This window comes from Schistocerca cancellata, chromosome 2 (genome assembly GCF_023864275.1).
Source record: "Schistocerca cancellata isolate TAMUIC-IGC-003103 chromosome 2, iqSchCanc2.1, whole genome shotgun sequence".
NCBI classification, from domain to species: Eukaryota; Metazoa; Arthropoda; class Insecta; order Orthoptera; family Acrididae; genus Schistocerca; species Schistocerca cancellata.
The window spans coordinates 23,630,483-23,651,311 of NC_064627.1; the positions used below are offsets into that span (position 1 = coordinate 23,630,483).

General features: G+C 44.5%; 1 protein-coding gene across 1 annotated transcript in view; it reads right to left on the reverse strand.

Moving 5' to 3' along the window:
• Positions 1–20,829, reverse strand: part of LOC126143618 (uncharacterized) — a 154,595-nt gene that overhangs the window by 20,361 nt on the left and 113,405 nt on the right. The gene's annotated exons all lie outside the window — the stretch shown is intronic.

Below are 20,829 nucleotides of genomic sequence, written 5' to 3' on the forward strand. Positions count from 1 at the left end.
TGTGTATGCCTTTACAAACGTCTGCTTGTGTCTGTGTATGTACAGATGGATATGTCTGTGTGTGAGAGTGTATACCTGTCCTTTCTTCCCCCTAAGGTAAGTCTTTCCGCTCCCGGGATTGGAATGACTCCTTACCCTCTCCCTTAAAACACACATCCTTCCGTCTTTCCCTCTCCTTCCCTCTTTCCTGATGAAGCAACGGTTTGTTGCGAAACTTGAATTTTGTGTGTCTATCGACCTGCCAGCGCTTTTGTTTGGTAAGTCTCATCATCTTTGTTTATATATATATATATATATATATATATATATATATATATATATATATATACTACTGGCCATTAAAATTGCTACACCAAGAAGAAATTCAGATCATAAACGGGTATTCATTGGACTAATATATTATACTAGACCATTGACCAAACGTTTTCAAAAGGTGAGAGATCTGGTGAATGTGCTGGCCAGGGCAGCAGTCGAACATTTTCTGTATCCAGAAAGGCCCGTACAGGACCTGTCGTGCATTATCCTGCTGAAATGTAGGGTTTCACAGGGATCGAATGAAGGGTAGAGTCACGGGTCGTAACACATCTGAAATGTAACGTCCACTGTTCAAAGTGCCGTCAATGCGAACAAGAGGTGACCGAGACGTGTAACCAATGGCACCCCATACCATCACGCCGGGTGATACGAATACACGCTTCCAATGTGCGTTCACCGCGATGTCGCCAAACACGGATGCGACCATCATGATGCTGTAAACAGAACCTGGATTCATCCGAAAAAATGACGTTTTACCATTCGTGCACCCAGCTTCGTCGTTGAGTACACCATCGCAGGCGCTCTTGTCTGTGATGCGGCGTCAAGGGTAACCGCAGCCATGGTCTCCGAGCTGATAGTCCATGCAGCTGCAAACGTCGTCGAACTGTTCGTGCAGATGGTTGTTGTCTTGCAAACGTCCCCATCTGTTGACTCAGGGATCGAGAGATGGCTGCGATCCGTTACAGCCATGCGGATATGATGCCTGTCATCTCGACTTTGAACGTCGTGTACAGTTCTGCCACTGGGCCAAGAGAAATTACGGGAAGATGACAGATTTTTTTGCACGATTTCTATTTAGCGACGAAGCGTCATTCACCAACAGCGGTAACGTAAACCGGCATAATATGCAATATTGGGCAACGGAAAATCCACGATGGCTGCGACAAGTGGAACATCAGCGGCCTTGGTGGGTTAATGTATGGTGCGGCATTATGGGAAGAAGGATAATTGGCCCCCATTTTATCGATAGCAATCTAAATGGTGCAGTGTATGCTGATTTCCTACGTAATGTTCTACCAATGTTACTACAAGATGTTTCATTGTATGACAGAATGGCGATGTACTTCCAACATGATGGGTGTCCGGCACATAGCTCGCGTGCGGTTGAAGCGGTATTGAATAGCATGTTTCGTGACAGGTGGATTGGTCGTCGAAGCACCATACCATGGCCCGCACGTTCACCGGATCTGACGTCCCCGGATTTCTTTCTGTGTGGAAAATTGAAGGATATTTGCTATCGTGATCCACTGACAACGCCTGACAACATGCGTCAGTGCATTGTCAATGCATGTGCGAACATTACGGAAGGGAACAACTCGCTGTTGAGAGGAATGTCGTTACACGTATTGCCAAATGCATTGAGGTTGACGGACATCACTTTGAGCATTTATTGCGTTGTGAGCCATATGTTTGTGACTATCACAAAGTGAGAAAAGTGGTCCAACTAAAACATTCATATTTCTTTACGCACTACACGAATATGTAATAAAAATGGGGGCTCCTATTTAAAAAAAAAACGCAGTTGATATCCGTTTGACCTATGGCAGCGCCATCTAACGGGCCAACCATAGCGCCATCTGGTATCCCCCTTCAAGCTAGACAAATTTCGTTCTTTGTAGTTTTTTCGTTTGACTCTTATTTCGTGAGATATTTGGCCCGATTACGATCAATGGATCACCCTGTATACAATATATAAAGTTCCTCTTAATTAAATTTGTATGTGCTTATCATTATCTATAACTGAGGAAACGGTAAATCGACGGCCGGTGTGGCAAAGCGGTTCTGGCGCTTCAGTCTGGAACCGCGCGACCGCTACGGTCGCAGTTTCGAATCCTGCCTCGGGCATGTATGTGTGTGATGTCCTTAGGTTAGTTAGGTTTAAGTAGTTCTAAGTTCTAGGGGACTGATGACCTCAGAAGTTAAATCTCATAGTGCTCAGAGCCATTTGAACCATTTGAAACTCTAATTGTAACCTGTCTACATTATTTTGATGTTCAGAGAGTCCACTTTATCTTATAGACTGAAAGTTAAGCAGTTGCCTTTTAGTCATTCGTTGCGCTATCATAATGACTGTAGTCCACCGGTTTTGGTCACTTACAATTTTTTGCGACACGCAATGTAGTTGTCTGTAGTCTCCCCGTACCTGAAAAAGGCGGCATCTGGGAAAGACACGATCAGCGGAATCTTCACTCCATTTTCACAGATTGGTCTGTCACTGAAAGAAAGAGTGTCTATTGAACAGTGCTTCGAGGTGTGTTACCAACGACAGTCTATTTAAGCACAAGTGTTACACTGGTTCTGTCTATGTATATAAATGTAGCTACGCTCTGATCCACAGTCACAGCAAAGGGAAGACGTTTTGCAAAAACAGACATAATGTCTTATGGAATAACAGCAATCAGTGATTTTACAATGTTACTTAAAATCCGTCTTGATTGCAATTTTTTTATTCATATGACCGGTTTCGGTTCATTCAGAATCATCTTCAGATCTGATATTTCAGTTACAGGAGTAACCCGTCCAAATCCAGCAACTTTCACATGCTACGTCACGTAGATGGTCATTAAAGGATTTTTTTGTATTAAAAGACAATAATAAATAGGGAGATAAGATTCAGGACTCTTTGCAGTTCTAATGAGTAAAAGCTTTTGGAATTGACTGGATACTAGAATACAGTGTAAGTTGTGGAGGAATCGCGGGGTGATGCGATGGAGTGCACATCCAATGAGGTAGTCAGGGGCTCGTACTGTTAGGCAGTACACAGATTGTAATAATACGTCGAAAGTGTATTTTGTTTGCAAACACACACTTTTTAAGTGGAAAAATTCCTATTGACATTAAGAAAAGTGCGTTTCCCTGAGACATCGTATTTTGAAACCTTCCCACATCGGCAATTGTACAGGGCTATTACAAGTGATTGAAGCGATTTCATAAATTCACTGTAGCTCCATTCATTGACATATGGTCACGACACACTACAGATACGTACAAAAACTCATGAAGTTTTCTTTGGCTGAAGCCGCACTTCAGGTTTCTGCCGCCAAAGCGCTCGAGAGCGCAGTGAGACAAAATGGCGACAGGAGCCGAGAAAGCGTATGTCGTACTTGAAATGCACTCACATCAGTCAGTCATAACAGTGCAACAACACTTCAGGACGAAGTTCAACAAAGATCCACCAACTGCTAACTCCATTCGGCGTTGGTATGCGCAGTTTAAAGCTTCTGGATGCCTCTGTAAGGGGAAATCAACGGGTCGGCCTGCAGTGAGCGAAGAAACGGTTGAACGCGTGCGGGCAAGTTTCACGCGTAGCCCGCGGAAGTCGACGAATAAAGCAAGCAGGGAGCTAAACGTACCACAGCCGACGGTTTGGAAAATCTTACCGAAAAGGCTAAAGCAGAAGCCACACCGTTTACAACTGCTACAAGCCCTGACACCCGATAACAAAGTCAAACGCTTTGAATTTTCGGCGCGGTTGCAACAGCTCATGGAAGAGGATGTGTTCAGTGCGAAACTTGTTTTCAGTGATGAAGCAACATTTTTTCTTAATGGTGAAGTGAACAGACACAATGTGCGAATCTGGGCAGTAGAGAATCCTCACGCATTCGTGCAGCAAATTCGCAATTCACCAAAAGTTAACGTGTTTTGTGCAATCTCACGGTTTAAAGTTTACGGCCCCTTTTTCTTCTGCGAAAAAAACGTTACAGGACACGTGTATCTGGACATACTGGAAAATTGGCTCATGCCGCAACTGGAGACCGACAGCGCCGACTTCATTTTTCAACAGGATGGTGCTCCACCGCACTTCCATCATGATGTTCGGCATTTCTTAAACAGGAGATTGGAAAACCGATGGATCGGTCGTGGTGGAGATTATGATCAGCAATTCATGTCATGGCCTCCACGCTCTCCCCACTTAACCCCATGCGATTTCTTTCTGTGGGGTTATGTGAAAGATTCAGTGTTTAAACCTCCTCTACCAAGAAAGGTGCCAGAACTGCGAGCTCGCATCAACGATGCTTTCGAACTCATAGATGGGGACATGCTGCGCCGAGTGTGGGAGGAACTTAATTATCGGCTTGATGTCTGCCGAATCACTAAAGGGGCACATATCGAACATTTGTGAATGCCTAAAAAAACTTTTTGAGTTTTTGTATGTGTGTGCAAAGCACTGTGAAAATAATAAAGTTATTGTAGAGCTGTGCAATCGCTTCAATCATTTGTAATAACCCTGTACAATAATTTTTGTAGCACACACTGACGAACAACACAAGTGCGTACACTAGTTGTGTGGATTCTGACCAGAAACGAGAAAACCGACCATCACAGGTTGTGTTCAAAATGACAACTGGCAGCGGCAATGCACGCTTCCATACTATGGAACGACTGCCGCATACGTACTAACATCTCAGTGGAGACGTCCGAGCAGCCTGCAATAATATGTCGTTGCATATCATCGGGTGTAGTTGGCATGTCCTTGTAGACAGCGTCTCTCAGCTTTCTCCACAGAAAAAAGTCTACAGCCGTTAAATCTGGTGAACGGGCTGGCCAACGTACAGGTCCTGTGCGTCCAATTCAACGACTTGAAAACAATTCGTGTAGTCATGCATAAATATTTCATTGACTAAGGGCTGGTCAGCCATCGTGCTGGTACCACAGGCTGCTCCTAGTCTGGAGTGGAACGTCGTCTAGCTTTCGCGGAACATGGTCTGTTAGGAGGCTGCGATACTTGTGCCTCTTCAGTGTTCCGTCCGTAAGAAACGGGCCTATGACTCACTATTCCACAATACAGGTTTACACACTACGGACGCTGACGTTCCACATCACGAAGCCAACGGGAATTGTCAGCAGACCAATAGTGAATGTTTCGGCGGTTTATCTGGCTTCGATTGGTAAATGAGGCTTCATCACTGAACAAGATACATGATACATCTGGAGTATCCTGTCTTAATGTTCATGCACAGAATCGTTTCTATGCAGCTCTTAGCGGAGAGGGATGTGATAGGGATGGAACCTGTGTCGAGGGAGAACGCGTAGGACACTTGCCTGACCTGTGCCGTTTTCTCGTACAGCTGCACTGGAGGTAAAGTGCAAATGAATTGCAACAGCAGCAAGAACATTAATATCTCCCTCTTCTGCCGTTACTTGTTTCCTTTTGTTACGTTATTTCGGTGTTGTACTTCCACTTTCACATAATTCGTTGAAGAGGTTGGTAAATACACTCCTGGAAATGGAAAAAAGAACACATTGACACCGGTGTGTCAGACCCACCATACTTGCTCCGGACACTGCGAGAGGGCTGTACAAGCAATGATCACACGCACGGCACAGCGGACACACCAGGAACCGCGGTGTTGGCCGTCGAATGGCGCTAGCTGCGCAGCATTTGTGCACCGCCGCCGTCAGTGTCAGCCAGTTTGCCGTGGCATACGGAGCTCCATCGCAGTCTTTAACACTGGTAGCATGCCGCGACAGCGTGGACGTGAACCGTATGTGCAGTTGACGGACTTTGAGCGAGGGCGTATAGTGGGCATGTGGGAGGCCGGGTGGACGTACCGCCGAATTGCTCAACACGTCGGGCGTGAGGTCTCCACAGTACATCGATGTTGTCGCCAGTGGTCGGCGGAAGGTGCACGTGCCCGTCGACCTGGGACCGGACCGCAGCGACGCACGGATGCACGCCAAGACCGTAGGATCCTACGCAGTGCCGTAGGGGACCGCACCGCCACTTCCCAGCAAATTAGGAACACTGTTGCTCCTGGGGTATCGGCGAGGACCATTCGCAACCGTCTCCATGAAGCTGGGCTACGGTCCCGCACACCGTTAGGCCGTCTTCCGCTCACGCCCCAACATCGTGCGGCCCGCCTCCAGTGGTGTCGCGACAGGCGTGAATGGAGGGACGAATGGAGACGTGTCGTCTTCAGCGATGAGAGTCGCTTCTGCCTTGGTGCCAATGATGGTCGTATGCGTGTTTGGCGCCGTGCAGGTGAGCGCCACAATCAGGACTGCATACGACCGAGGCACACAGGGCCAACACCCGGCATCATGGTGTGGGGAGCGATCTCCTACACTGGCCGTACACCACTGGTGATCGTCGAGGGGACACTGAATAGTGCACGGTACATCCGACCCGTCATCGAACCCATCGTTCTACCATTCCTAGACCGGCAAGGGAACTTGCTGTTTCAACAGGACAATGCACGTCCGCATGTATCCCGTGCCACCCAACGTGCTCTAGAAGGTGTAAGTCAACTACCCTGGCCAGCAAGATCTCCGGATCTGTCCCCCATTGAGCATGTTTGGGACTGGATGAAGCGTCGTCTCACGCGGTCTGCACGTCCAGCACGAACGCTGGTCCAACTGAGGCGCCAGGTGGAAATGGCATGGCAAGCCGTTCCACAGGACTACATCCAGCATCTCTACGATCGTCTCCATGGGAGAATAGCAGCCTGCATTGCTGCGAAAGGTGGATATACACTGTACTAGTGCCGACATTGTGCATGCTCTGTTGCCTGTGTCTATGTGCCTGTGGTTCTGTCAGTGTGATCATGTGATGTATCTGACCCCAGGAATGTGTCAATAAAGTTTCCCCTTCCTGGGACAATGAATTCACGGTGTTCTTATTTCAATTTCCAGGAGTGTAATTGCCGAGATGGTTGACGCCTATTGGGATATTTTGTCGCATACGCCGCAGAAGAATGAACTGCATTCTTCCTAGACTCTCCATACACAATAAGCATGTCGGCTTTTTCAGCATTGGCAAATTCCATCGTCCACTCAGGACCTACTACTTGGACCGTCACAACCTTACTGACTGGCAAGTCGCAGGGGTCACACAAGCATACTGTAAGCAAGCATAACATCGTACTTAGCAACTATGCAGGTTGATTGGCACAAACAAGTGTCGGAGAGGAAATTTTTCAAACTGCGATATCTCGTAAACTACTCACACTAGAATGTTGTAACGAACACCACTGACATTCTAATTTACTTTACTTTTAGTATGTTAATGTTAATAGACACTGTTCTATTTAAAAAAGTGTGCAATTTTCAGGTGCAATTTTCAGGTGATTCACCCTGTATAAAATTTTGTATAAGTAGCTTTACTCCCACACATCAAATTCTTAGTGAGCCAAGTAAAGAAAATATTTTAGCACAAAAATCTTTGCTCTGAGCTGTTCTTCTTCTTTTGTCACTTCCAATTTCAATACATATTATTAGGTTTCCTCTTTTCTGATTATGGTTTAGAACCATAATTTTATCTGTAAGTTTCCTAAAGGAAGTATACACAATATAAGGACAGCTATACTATCCCAATTGTCAAGCACGATATCTCATTTACGAAGTTGTAATTCCCAATACGGTGCAGTGAATTACTTTTACATATGTTATTGTATCCTAGCTATACACCTGCCCCTACGGCTACCTGGGACACACCTGCTACCGTTGGGTAGCCATGCTCCAGTACCACAAGCATCACCTGTCGAAGCCAGCTCATGTGTTGGAAGTTGAGTACTGGCTAGAATGGCAGTAATGGCACCAGCACCTTCAGAGCCGTGTACGAGCTGCCTATCTGCCAGCTTTTGGCCCGAGCAACACACTCCGACCTTAGGCTCCACGGCCTCTAATATATGTTGGCAAATCAGTACTGGTCAGACGGACGCGTGATTGGAAACATTCCAGCACTATTAGAGTTTTCCTGTGATTCTGCATTTTGGACATCCATCCAAACTGTAGTCCATCTGAAAATAGAAATTTATTCTCTGCGATGAACCATGGATCTTGCCGTTGGTGGGGAGGCTTGCGTGCCTCGGCGATACAGATAGCCGTACCGTAGGTGCAACCACAACGGAGGGGTGTCTCTTGAGAGGCCAGACAAACGTGTGGTTCCTGAAGAAGGGCTGCAGCCTTTTCAGTAGTTGCAGGGGCAACAGTCTGGATGATTGGCTGATCTGGCCTTGTAACACTAACCAAAACAGCCTTGCTGTTCTGGTACTGCGAACGGCTGAAAGCAAGGCGAAACTAAAGCCGTAATTTTTCCCGAAGGCATGCAGCTTTACTGTATGGTTAAATGATGATGGCGTCCTCTTGGGTAAAATATTCCGGAGGTAAAATAGTCCCCCCATTCTGATCTCCGGGCGGGGACTACTCAGGAGGACGTCGGTATCAGGAGAAAGAAAACTGGCGTTCTACGGATCGCAGCGTGGAATGTCAGATCCCTTAATCGAGCAGGGAGGTAACAAAATTTAAAAAGGGAAAAAGTTAGATATAGTGGGAATTAGTGAAGTTCGTTGGCAGGAGGAACAAGACTTCTGCTCAGGTGAATACGGGGTTATGAATACAAAATCAGATAGGGGTAATGCAGGAGTAGGTTTAATAATGAACAAAAAAATAGGAGTGCGGGTAAGCTACTATAAACAGCATAGTGAACACATTATTGTGGCCAAAATAGACACGAGGCCCACGTCTACTACAGTAGTACAAGTTTATATGCCAACTAGAACTGCAGATGACGAATAGATTGGTGAAATGTATGATGAGATAAAAGAAATAATTCAGATAGTGAAGGGAGACGAAAATTTAGTAGTCATGGGTGACGGGAATTTGATGGTAGGAAATGGGAGAGAAGGAAACATAGTAGGTGGATATGTATTGGGGGGGAAGAAATGAAAGAGGAAGCCGGCTGGTAGAATTTTACACAGAGCATAACTTAATCATAGCTAACACTTGGTTCAAGAAACATGAAAGAAGGATGTGTACATGGAACAAGCCTGGAGATACTAGAAGGAATCAGATATATTATATAATTGTAAGACAGAGATTTAGGAACCAGGTTTTAAATTGTAAGACATTTCCAGAAGCAAATGTGGACTCTGACCACAATCTATTGGTTATGAACTGTAGATTAAAACTGAAGAAACTACAAAAAGGTGGGAATTTGAGAAGATGGGACCTGGATAAACTGGAAGAACCAGAGGTTGTAGAGAGCTTCAGGTAGAGCATTATGGAACGATTGACAAGAATGGGGGAAAGAAATACAGTAGAAGAAGAATGGGTAGCTTTGAGAGACGAAATAGTAAAGGTAGCAGAGGATCAAGTAGGTAAAAAGACGAGGGCTAACAGATATCCTCGGTTAACAGAAGAGATATTGAATTTAATTGATGAAAGGAGAAAATATAGAAATGCAGTAATTGAAGCAGGCAAAAAGGAATACAAACGGCTAAAAAATGTTATCGACAGGAAGTGCAAAATGACTAAGCATAGATGGCTAGAGGACAAATGTAAGGCTGTAGAGGTACATATCACTAGGGGTAAGATAGATACTGCCTACAGGAAACTTAAAGAGACCTTTGGAGAAAAGAGAACCACTTGCATGAATATCAAGAGCTCAGATGGAAAGCCGGTTCCAAGCAAAGAAGGGAAAGCAGAAAGGTGGAAGGAGTATATAGAGGGTTTATACGTGGGCAATGTTCTTCAGGACAATATTATGGAAATGGAAGAGAATGTAGATGAAGACGAAATAGGAGATATGATACTGCGTGAAGAGTTTGACAGAGCACTGAAAGACCTGAGTCGAAACAAGGCCCCGGGAGTAGACAACATTCCATTAGAGCTACTGACAGCCTTGGGAGAGCCAGGCCTAACAAAATACCATCTAGTGAGCAAGATGTATGAGACAGGTGAAATACCCTCAGACTTCAAGAAGAATATAATAATTCCAATAATTCCAGTCCTAAAGAAAGCAGGTGTTGATAGATGTGAAAATTACCGAACTATCAGTTTAATAAGTCACGGCTGCTAATACTAACACGAATTCTTTACAGACGAATGGAAAAACTTGTAGGAGCCGACCTTGGGGAAGATCAGTTTGGATTCCGTAGGAATGTTGGTACACGTGAGGCAATACTTATCCTACGATTTATCTTAGAAAATAGATTAAGGAAAGGCAAACCTTCGTTTCTAGCATTTGTAGACTTGGAGAAAGCTTTTGACAATGTTGACTGGAATACTCTCTTTCTAATTCTAAAGGTGGCAGGATTAAAATACAGGGAGCGAAAGGCAATTTACAATTTGTACAGAGACCAGATTGCAGTAATAAGAGTCGAGGGGCATGAAAGGGAAGCAGTGGTTGGGAAGGGAGTGAGACAGGGTTGTAGCCTATCCCCGATTTTATTCAATCTGTATACTGAGCAAGCAGTAAAGGAAACAAAAGAAAAATTCGGAGTAGGAATAAAAACTTTGAGGTTGTCCGATGACATTGCAATTCCGTCAGACACAGCAAAGGACCTGAAAGAGCAGCCGAACGGAATTGGACAGTGTCTTGAAAGGAGGACATATGATGATCATCAACTAAAGCAAAACAAGGATAATGGAATGTAGTCGAATTAAATCGGGTGATGCCGGGGGAATCAGATTAGGAAATGGGACGCTTTAAGCAGTAATTGAGTTTTCCTATTTGGGGAGCAAAATAAGTAATGATGGTCGAAGTAGAGAGGATATAAACTGTAGACTGGGAATGGCAAGGAAAACGTTTCTGAAGAAGAGAAATTTGTTAACATCAAGTATAGATTTAAGTGTCAGGTAGTCGTTTCTGAAAGTATTTGTATGGGGTGTAGCCATGTATGGAATTGAAACGTGGACGATAAATAGTTTAGACGAGAAGAGAATAGAAGCTTTAGAAATGTGGTGCTCCATAAGAATGCTGAAGATTAGATGAGTATATCACGTAACTAATAAGGAGGTATTGAATGAAATTGGAGAGAAGAGAAATTTGTGGCATAACTTAACTAGAAGAAGGGATCGGTTGGTAGGGCCTATTCTGAGGCATCAAGGGATCACCAATTCAGCACTGGAGGGCAGCGTGGAGGGTAAAAATCGTAGAGGGAGACCAAGAGATGAATACACTAAACAAATTCAGAAGGATGTAGGTTGCAGTAGATACTGGGAGATGAAGAACCTTGCACAGGATAGAGTAGCATCAAACGAATCTGTGGACTGAAGACCACAACAACAACATTCGGTGAAAGTGTTTAACCATGAACCACGAATTAAGACACTTCACTGATTATCACACTATAAGACTTTGAAAAGGCCAGGTGATACAGGAAGATTTTAGTTAGAGTACATCATGGTCAGCCAGAGATTCCGAAATCAGATACTGGATTGTAAGTCTTACCCAGGAGCAGTTATATCGGCAGATCACAATTTAGTAGTGATGAAGAGTAGGCTGAAGGTTAAGAGATTAGTCAGGAAGAATCAATATCCAAAGCAGTGGGATACCGAAGTATTAAGGGGTGACGAGATACGCTAGCAGAGCTCTACCTCTCTAGATACAGCAAAAAGGAATAGCTCAGTAGACAGTACAGTTAAAGACGAATGGACATTTCTAAAAACTGCAATCACAGAAGTTTGAAAGAAAAATGTAGGTACAAAGAAGATAACTGCGAAGAAAACATGGATAACTAAAGAATTACTTCAGTTGATCGATGAAAGAAGGAAGTACCAAAATGTTCAGGGAAATTGAGGCATACAGAAATATAAGTCGCTGAAGAATGAAATAATTAGAAAGTGCAGGGAAGTTAAGACGAAATGGCAACATGAGAAACTTGAAGATATCTTAAAAGAAATGATTGGCGGTAGGACTGACATAGCGTATAGGAAAGTCAAAACGATCTTCGATTAAATTATTAGCGAGAGAGATAATATTAAGTGTACAACGGGAATTCCACTGTTAAATGCAGAGGAGAAATCAGATAGGTGGTAAGAATATACTGAAGACCTCCATGAGGGGCAATATTCGTCTGATGTGATAGAAGAAGGAACAGGATTCGATTTAGAAGAGATATGGGATCCAGTATTAGAATCAGAATTTAAGAGAGTTTTGGAGGACTTAAGATCAAATAAGGCACACGGTATAGATATCATTCCATTATAATTTCTAAAATCATTGCGAGAAGTGGGAACAAGACGACTATTCACGTTGGTGTGTACATTGCGTCAGTCTGGAAATATGCCCTCTGATTTTCGGAAGAATATCATCCACATAGTTCAAAAGATTGCAAGAGTCGACAAGTGCTACAATTATCGCACAATCAGCTTAACAGTTCATTCATCCAAGTTGCTGACAAGAATAATATACAGAAGAATGGAAAAGAAAACTGAGGATGTCTTAGATGACGATCAGTTTGGCTTCAGGAAGGTAAAGGCAACAGTTAATGGAAACGAGACTAAAGAAAAATGAGTACACGTTCATAGGATTTGTCGACCTGGAAAAAGCTTCCGACAATGTAAAATGGCGCAAAATATTCTAAATCCTGAGAAAAATAGGGGTAAGCTATAGGAATCGACGGGCAGTATACAATATGTATAAGAACCAAGAGGAAATGGTAAGAATGTATGACCAAGAACGAAGTATTCGGATTAAAAAGGGTGTTAGGAATGTAGTCTTTCGCCCCTACTGTTAAATCTGTACATCGAAGAAGCAATGACGGAAATAAAACAAAGGTTTAAGAGTGGAATTAAAATTCAAGGCGAAAGGACATGAAATTCGTTGCTGACATTGCTATCCCGAGTGAAAGTGAAGAGGAATTACAGGATCTGTTGAATGGAGTGAACAGTCTAATGAGTACAAAATGTGGACTGAGATTAAATCGGAGAAAGGCGAAAGTGATGAGAGGTACTAGAAATGAGAACAGAGAGAAACTGAACAACACGATTGATGGTCACAAAGTAGATGAAGTTAAGGAATTCTGTTACCTATGCAGCAAAAAAACAATCACGGACGGAGCAAGGAGGACATCACAAGCAGACTTGTACTGGAAAAAAGGGCATTCCTGGCCAAGAGAAGTCTACTTGTAACGTAGGCCTTAGTTTGAGGAACAAATTTCTCAGAATGTACGTTTGAAGCCCAGCATTGTATGGCAGTGAAACATGTACTATTGGAAAACCGGAACAGAAAAGAATCGGAGCATTTGAGATGTGGTGCTACAGACGAATGTTGAAAATTAGGTGGGCTGATAAGGTAAGGAATGAGGAGGTTCTGCACAGAATCGGAAATGAAAGGAATATGTGGAAAACACTGAAAGGAGAAGGGACAGGATGATAGGTCATCTGTTAAGACATCAGGGATGTTGATTTGGAAGAGGGGATCAAACCGGCCCCATCGGATTAGGGATGGATGGGGAACGATGTAGGTCATGCCCTTTCACAGGTACCATCCCGGCATTTGCCTGAAGCGATTTAGGGAAATCACGGAAAACCTAAATCAGGATGGCCAGACTCGGGTTTGTAGCGACGTCCTCCAGAATGCGAGTCAGTGGGCTAACAACCGCGCCACCTCGCTCGGTCGAGACATCAGGGGATTAGTTCCATAGTACTAGAAGGAGCTGTAGAGGGCAAGGCACACTCTGAGATGAAGAGGTCAACATAGGAGAGTAATTGACTGATTACTCAAAAAAAAAAAAAAATAAGAAACACGGTCAAAAAGTTTGCATTTGAGGACCGTACTATCCAGCTCTGCTGCATCCTCGTCGTACAGTAGCCGTCGGCCATACAATCTCTGTTTTAAGGGATCAAGGGCATGATGATCGCATGCGGAGAGACCAGAAATACAAGGCGGGTACTAATATGTCTCCCACTCGAGTTGCGTAACGACATTCGCGACAAGGTGACATGCGTTATCGTAAGTAGCAGCACCCATTGTGGTGGAGTGGCTTTCGTTAGACATGCTGCCCATCATTCTCTGATGTCTATTATTGTTTGTCCTTCGGCAGCCAAAAAAAGATTAACAGCACGTTGGTAATAACGTCGCCACAATTGAAGTTTCTGCATTTACCACACGCACGTCGGATTGACACGAATGCCACACTAATTCCTTTTCTAGATGTCCATGCTTATACAACCGCAGCGGAGTCGCGCTACGTTGCATATACACTGCAGCAACGCCTTCAGAGGTAAAATTTTGATGGCCCCGTATTAAAGACAGCTCACCGCTTATATAAAACCTGTAAGTCCTGTTGCACTCTGTGACATTATGTTATTGGTAATGAAGTTTTCATTGTTGTTTCTGTATCTTGGAGCATGTTCTGTCAGTGATTGTCGTCGCTATTTTTTATGTGGCCTGTTATGAGCTCAGAAAGTTCGTAAGGCTTAGTAACACTCAATAACAACAAGCCTCGAGAGTTTAAAATTTTTTTCTGCTCAATCGATGTCGACGAGTTTTTCAGCGTATTTATAGTGAATTTTCTCACATCTCCGACAGTAGACGGTGATCAAGACAACTTTTTACATATCTGGTGTTGTGACGCTCGATTTTTCTTACAGTATGTTCCCAGTCAGCACAGACATGACACCACACTTTTTGCCTTTATTACAACCAATGCAGCAAATGCAAGAACTGATCGGAGAAGCTGGCCCACATCACCACATCACCGGAGGTTCCGAGCCATATTCCCCAAATCGCCTCCACAGTCAGTGGGCTCTGAATAGCACTGGTGCCTCTTCCCCACTCCTGATGAGGTAACTTTGAGTCAAACTGATTCCACGCCTGGAACTACAACTCATGACACGTGATCGCTTAGGTATGCGCATCAGTGTGGTTTCTTCTTAGCTTTTCCAGCTACTGAAGATACTTGCCGTTTCTGACACATGACCACCGTGGTCGTACTGAAGATACTTGTCCATTTCGACAATTGACCACCGTGGTCGAACCTCAAATCTTACACTATGTAACACTAAGTGCCTATTTTGCTTTTAGCAACAATTCTTTTGCTCATGCACACACTTCACAGTCAGGACAACACCCACATCGCTACAGGACGCATTGCCAGTCCTTCCTGTTTGTCCAGTCCTGGGTGCTACTACGCACAATATACATTCACAGAACCCATCGCCAGTCCCCCCTACTTACGCAGTTCTTGGCGCCAGTATGCAATGAAGACATTTCATGGCGTCTACCATGCCGCTCCAGGGCTTGTTCTTCCTTCACCACTTCGAACACCATTGTGCTTCCGTTTCCACAGAACCGATATACGCCCTCTGGGCATCAAATGTCTACACAACTCCACCAAGAGGTGCTCTCACACTACTGTAAACTTTCCAAGCACAACATATTTCAATCATCACATTGTAAGGTGCTCTTCCCCTCCGGTCACAACACATACAAATAATTTCAGTACATGGTGCTCTAGGACTAAGGGCTTAACCCATTTCTACATCCCTGTGTCACCATTTCAGGCACTCAATCCCATTCCGGAAGGACTAACTCATAATCATCCTTTATCTCTTCCTGTGAACCGACCTGGCTAAATGCTACAGGTCGTTTATTGGTTCACTTCCTGCAACGCTGCAGTCTAGTCAACTCTCCACGTATCCTCAGTTGGATGGGTACACGTACGACTACAGGCATCACACAGGCTGATAGCCATTCCACGCCGGACAATCTCTTAGGACCATCAACTGTACTTTCTATGTTACTCTCTCTTGGATATCCATGTGTAAAAAGGCTGGTCTATGTTGGACTATGTCTCGTTTAACTGGTAAACGGCGTTTTCGCTAAAACGATCCTACAGTTCCCTCCCTTTACAGACTTGCTCCATCCACTGTTGCAACAGTTTTCTGTTACACCCTGGCAGTCCACATCGGCAATTGGAATGGTTTCGACTCTCGGGTCCCAAATCTGCTGAAGTATTTCTTCTGTTACCCATGGTTTCTTCGCAGTTACATTCTTCGTATTTATGTTATTCTTTCTAGCCTTACAATCGAATCTCTGATTTAGGAATCTCTTTCTGACCATGATGTAATCTAACTATCCCATATCGCCACGCCTTTCCCAAGTATACCTCCATCTCGTGTGATTCTTGAACGGAGTATTCGCTATTACTAGGCGACATGAATTACAGAACACAATTAGTCTTTTTGCTCTCTCATTTCTTGTCCCAAGCCCATATTCACCTGTAGCCCATTCCTCTACTCCTTTCCTACAACTACATTCCAGTCCGCCATGACTATTAAATTTTTATCTCCGTGTACGCAGTATATTACCCGTTCAATATCTTCGTATCTTTCTCTACATCTTCATCTTCAGTTTGCGACATTGGTATGTATGCCTGAACCATGGTTGTCGGTGTTGGTTTGCTTTCGACTCTGATAAGAATAATACTATCACTGAACTGTTCACAGTAACACACTCTCTGCCCAGCCTTCCTATTCATAACGAATCCTACTCCCGTTATACCATTTTCGGCTGCTGCTGATTTCCTTTTCAGATTTTCTAGCTTCCCTAACACGTTCAAGCTTCTGACATTCCACGCCTCGACTCGTAGAGCGTTGTCCTGTCATTTGTTATTCAATCTTTTTCTTATGGTCACCTGCCCCTTGGCAGATCCCTCATGGAGATCCGAATGGGGGACTATTCCGGAATCTTTCGCCAATGGAGAGATCATCATGACATTTTTCCATTTACAGACCACATATTCTGTGGAAACACTTTATATGCGTTTGCCATGGCTTCCATTGCCTTCTGTATCCTCATGCCGTTGATCCTTGCTGACACTTCCGCCTGATATTGGTCAAGGCGTGCAAACGTAGTTTAGAAGGCACCCTACTGGGACTAGGTTTATGCTGCAACCTCAGTTGGGTGGTAATATTCAGGGCATTCTCACACTGTTGTACAGCGTGAGTGCTATAAAGGAGAAATTGCGGAGCTTTATTTATTTCTAGAGTGGCGCTGTTGTTTGATAGTTTCCCAGGCACCAATATTAGATGAAGGTCAACAACATTTTTTAATTTTTCATTTGTTGTACTAGTCCTGTAGCGACATTCCAAATCTGCTGAGCACTGGCGAGTAATTGTACTTGTTGATGAATAAGGGCGTTTTGAGCGTTAACTGGAAACAGTGTTGCACACGGATGACTTCATTCCATCGATCCGCGTCCAAATGATTTGACGATCAAAACATCGTTTGGTGTAGTGTCCCATCAGAACTGAACAAAGCTCTCTTGATCCAACGTCGCAGGTGAGGGTCGTATTGCGTCGTAATTGTTCCTGTACATTGATGATCACTTGAACTAAATCCCACATGGAACGGAGAATTACCTTTTGACCCTAACACCTCAGAATTAATTTATAACCTAACAACTGCTTGGCTATACGCAGTAGGTGAAATTCTTCCTCTTAAAATAGCGCTAGATCAATCTCGGCCAAGTCAATAAGTGCTGGGGCGTATGTAACAAGTGGTAAAATCATTCAAACAACCATTCTACAAAAGTAGAGACTGGCATATGGAACTGTGGTGTCCCAAGGACGGTAATTAAGCAATAAGGATATAACATCTCATTTCAGTGGGTAAAGGCAGAAATGTGGAGTACTAATCCTGAAATTAGCAACACAACTGTAAACCCAGGTAGTATCATGCTCATGTCAGTTGGTGGGGTATGAAGGCGATGACACATAGCCTCAGAAATAGCCGGCCGGTGTGGCCGTGCGGTTAAAGGCGCTTCAATCTGGAACCGCGTGACCGCTACGGTCGCAGGTTCGAATCCTGCCTCGGGCATGGATGTGTGTGATGTCCTTAGGTTAGTTAGGTTTAATTAGTTCTAAGTTCTAGGCGACTGATGACCTCAGAAGTTAAGTCGCATAGTGCTCAGAGCCATTTGAACCATTTTGAACCTCAGAAATAACGACCTGTAATAATGGGAATGAACAAAAGTGGAATGCAACAGTATAAAGTATCGCAAACTTCATTGGATGGGGAGGAGGAAGATGTCTGGGTGGCTGGAAGTAAATGTTAGAACCTCTTGACAGTGAAAAACTGGCATCTCCACATACTCGTAAGCCCTCAACTAAATGATTAGTCGAATTGATTCAGTATACATGGATAGCAAAAGGAGGAGAGGGTCAGTAGTGTGTAAGGAAGGATAATGGCAGTGGGGGAGAAATACTGTTGCGCTGGAGTTACTGACAGCGGTAGCTGTACGAGGAAACTTGGCTTCCATTTCTTTCAGTAGGATGTAGACGCTCGTAAACAAGGCGTCAACGCTAGATTGTAGCTCTCATGAGACCCCAGATTCTCCTCAACAAACTTGAAATGTCTACGACGTGGAACACAACTTTAGCACTATAGGCTGAAAAGGAAGAGGCTCCAAATCTAATATGCTCTCTACGTCACACTGGTCATGTAAGGAGAGTAAAAACAGAAAGTTCACCCCTGATGGCAGAGCCATGAGAGGGGTACTGGTTGAACTCTGTAAGAAGAGAAGCACTATGTTTTGATAATTGTCGAAACACTACATAGAAAGAACATGGTAGTGCCAGAAAGATTCAGCTTTAACTACCCTTCTTTGGCTTAAGAAGAAAAACAGAATAATATCAGTGGCATGGTAATGGGGTAAGAAAAGACAGGGGTAGGCTCGAAAAATTTGATGGCTAGTGTTGCACAGCAATCGCCCGCTGACAAAATTTCTCACAGATCCGCAGCCCAGATGACTGCGGTCCCATTGTCTCAGCAGCAGCCGGCCGGAGTGGCCGAGCGGTTCTGGGCGCTCCAGTCTGGAACCGCGCGACCGCTACGGTCGCAGGTTCGAATCCTGCCTCGGGCATGGATGTGTGTGGTGTCTTTAGCTTAGTTAGGTTTAAGTAGTTCTAAGTTCTAGGGGACTTATGACCACAGCAGTTGAGTCCCATAGTGCTCAGAGCCATTTTAACCATTTTTTTTTCTCAGCAGCATGAAGGATCTGTACCACTGAAAAAATACTCAAACTATTCCTAGCTCGCCACAGATGAGAGGCAGTCCACTCATAGTGCTTAACCAATAACATGAATTCAGGTGAATACTGACCATCCACAGTATTAAGTTGCAATAGCAATCTGCTGATCACACCCACAGCTGACATCACACCTATCCCACTAGGTTACTTGAAATACACAGGGTGAATCAAAAGTCCACTGACAATCTTTCAGAGGTTTTTCAGGGATATATTTCGAGTATTTTGGTAAAGGGATCCGCATCTCCAACCTGCATTACAGTGAAAAAGCTTGTAGCATTTAATTATCATGACACACAACATAAAGCACACAGTGATGGAAACCACCACAAAGCCGCAAATGTGCTGTGACGTGGTTGCTGTCAGTGCGGGAACAGCGTAGCATAACGCCACTGTGCCACTCTTCCACTTCATCAGCCAGCTCTTCACCAGTAAACCTTTCCACATTCCTGCTGTGGATCATTGTTAATGTACAACTAACACTGCAGATATTTTCATACACTGAAGAGCCAAAGAAACATATACACCTGGCTAATATCGTGCAGGGCCACGGAGAGCACGCAGAAGTGCCGCGACACGTCGTGGCATGGACTCGAATAATGTCTGAAGTAGTGCTCTAGGGAACCGACACGATGAATCCTGCAGGGCTCTCCCTAAATCCGTAAGAGTACGAGGGGCTGGAGATTTCTTCTGAACAGCGAGTCGCAAGGCATCCCAGATGCGCTCAATAATGTTCATGTCTGCGGAGTTTGGTGACACGCGGAAGTGTTTCAACTTATAAGAGTGTTCCTGGAGACACTCTGTAGCAATTCTGGACGTGTGGGCTGTCACACTGTCCTGCTGGAATTGCTCAAGTCTGTCGGAATGCACAATAGACATGAATGGAAGCAAGTGATCAGAAAGGATGCTTAGGTACGTGTCACCTGTCAGAGTCGTATCTAACGTATCAGGGTCCTCATATAACTCCAACTGTACACGCCCCACACCATTACAGAGCCTCCACCAGCATGAACAGTCACCTGCTGACATTCAGGGGTCATCGATTCATAAGGTTGTGTCCATAGAAGTTCGATACAATTTGAAACGAGACTCTCCGACCAGGCAACACGTTTCCAGTCATCAACAGTCCAATATTGGTGTTGAGGGGCCCAGGCAAGGTGTAAAGCTTTGTGTCATCAAGAGTACACGAGTAGGCCCTCGGCTCCTAACGCCCGTATCTATTATGTTTCGTTGAATGGTTCGCACGCTGACACTTGTTGATAGCCCAGCACTGAAATCTGCAGCAATTTGTGGAAAGGTTGCACTACTGTCATGTTGAACGATTATCTTCAGTCGTCGTTGGTCCCGTTCTTGCAGGATATTTCCGGCCGCAGCAATGTCGCAGATTTGATGTTTTGCCGGATTCCTGGTATTCATGGTACACTAGTAAAATGGCTGTACGGGAAAATCCCCACTTCGTAGCTACCTCGGAGGTGTTGTGTCCCAGCCGGCCGCGGTGGCCTAGCGGTTCTAGGCGCTCAGTCCGGAACCGCGCGACTGCTACGGTCGCAGGTTCGAATCCTGCCTCGGGCATGGATGTGTGTGATGTCCTTAGGTTAGTTAGGTTTAAGTAGTTCTAAGTTCTAGGGGACTGATGACCACAGATGTTATGTCCCATAGTGCTCAGAGCCATTTGAACCATTTTTGTTACGTCCGATCGCTCGTGCACCGACTATAACACCACGTTCAAACTCGCTTAAGTTCTGATAACCTGCTA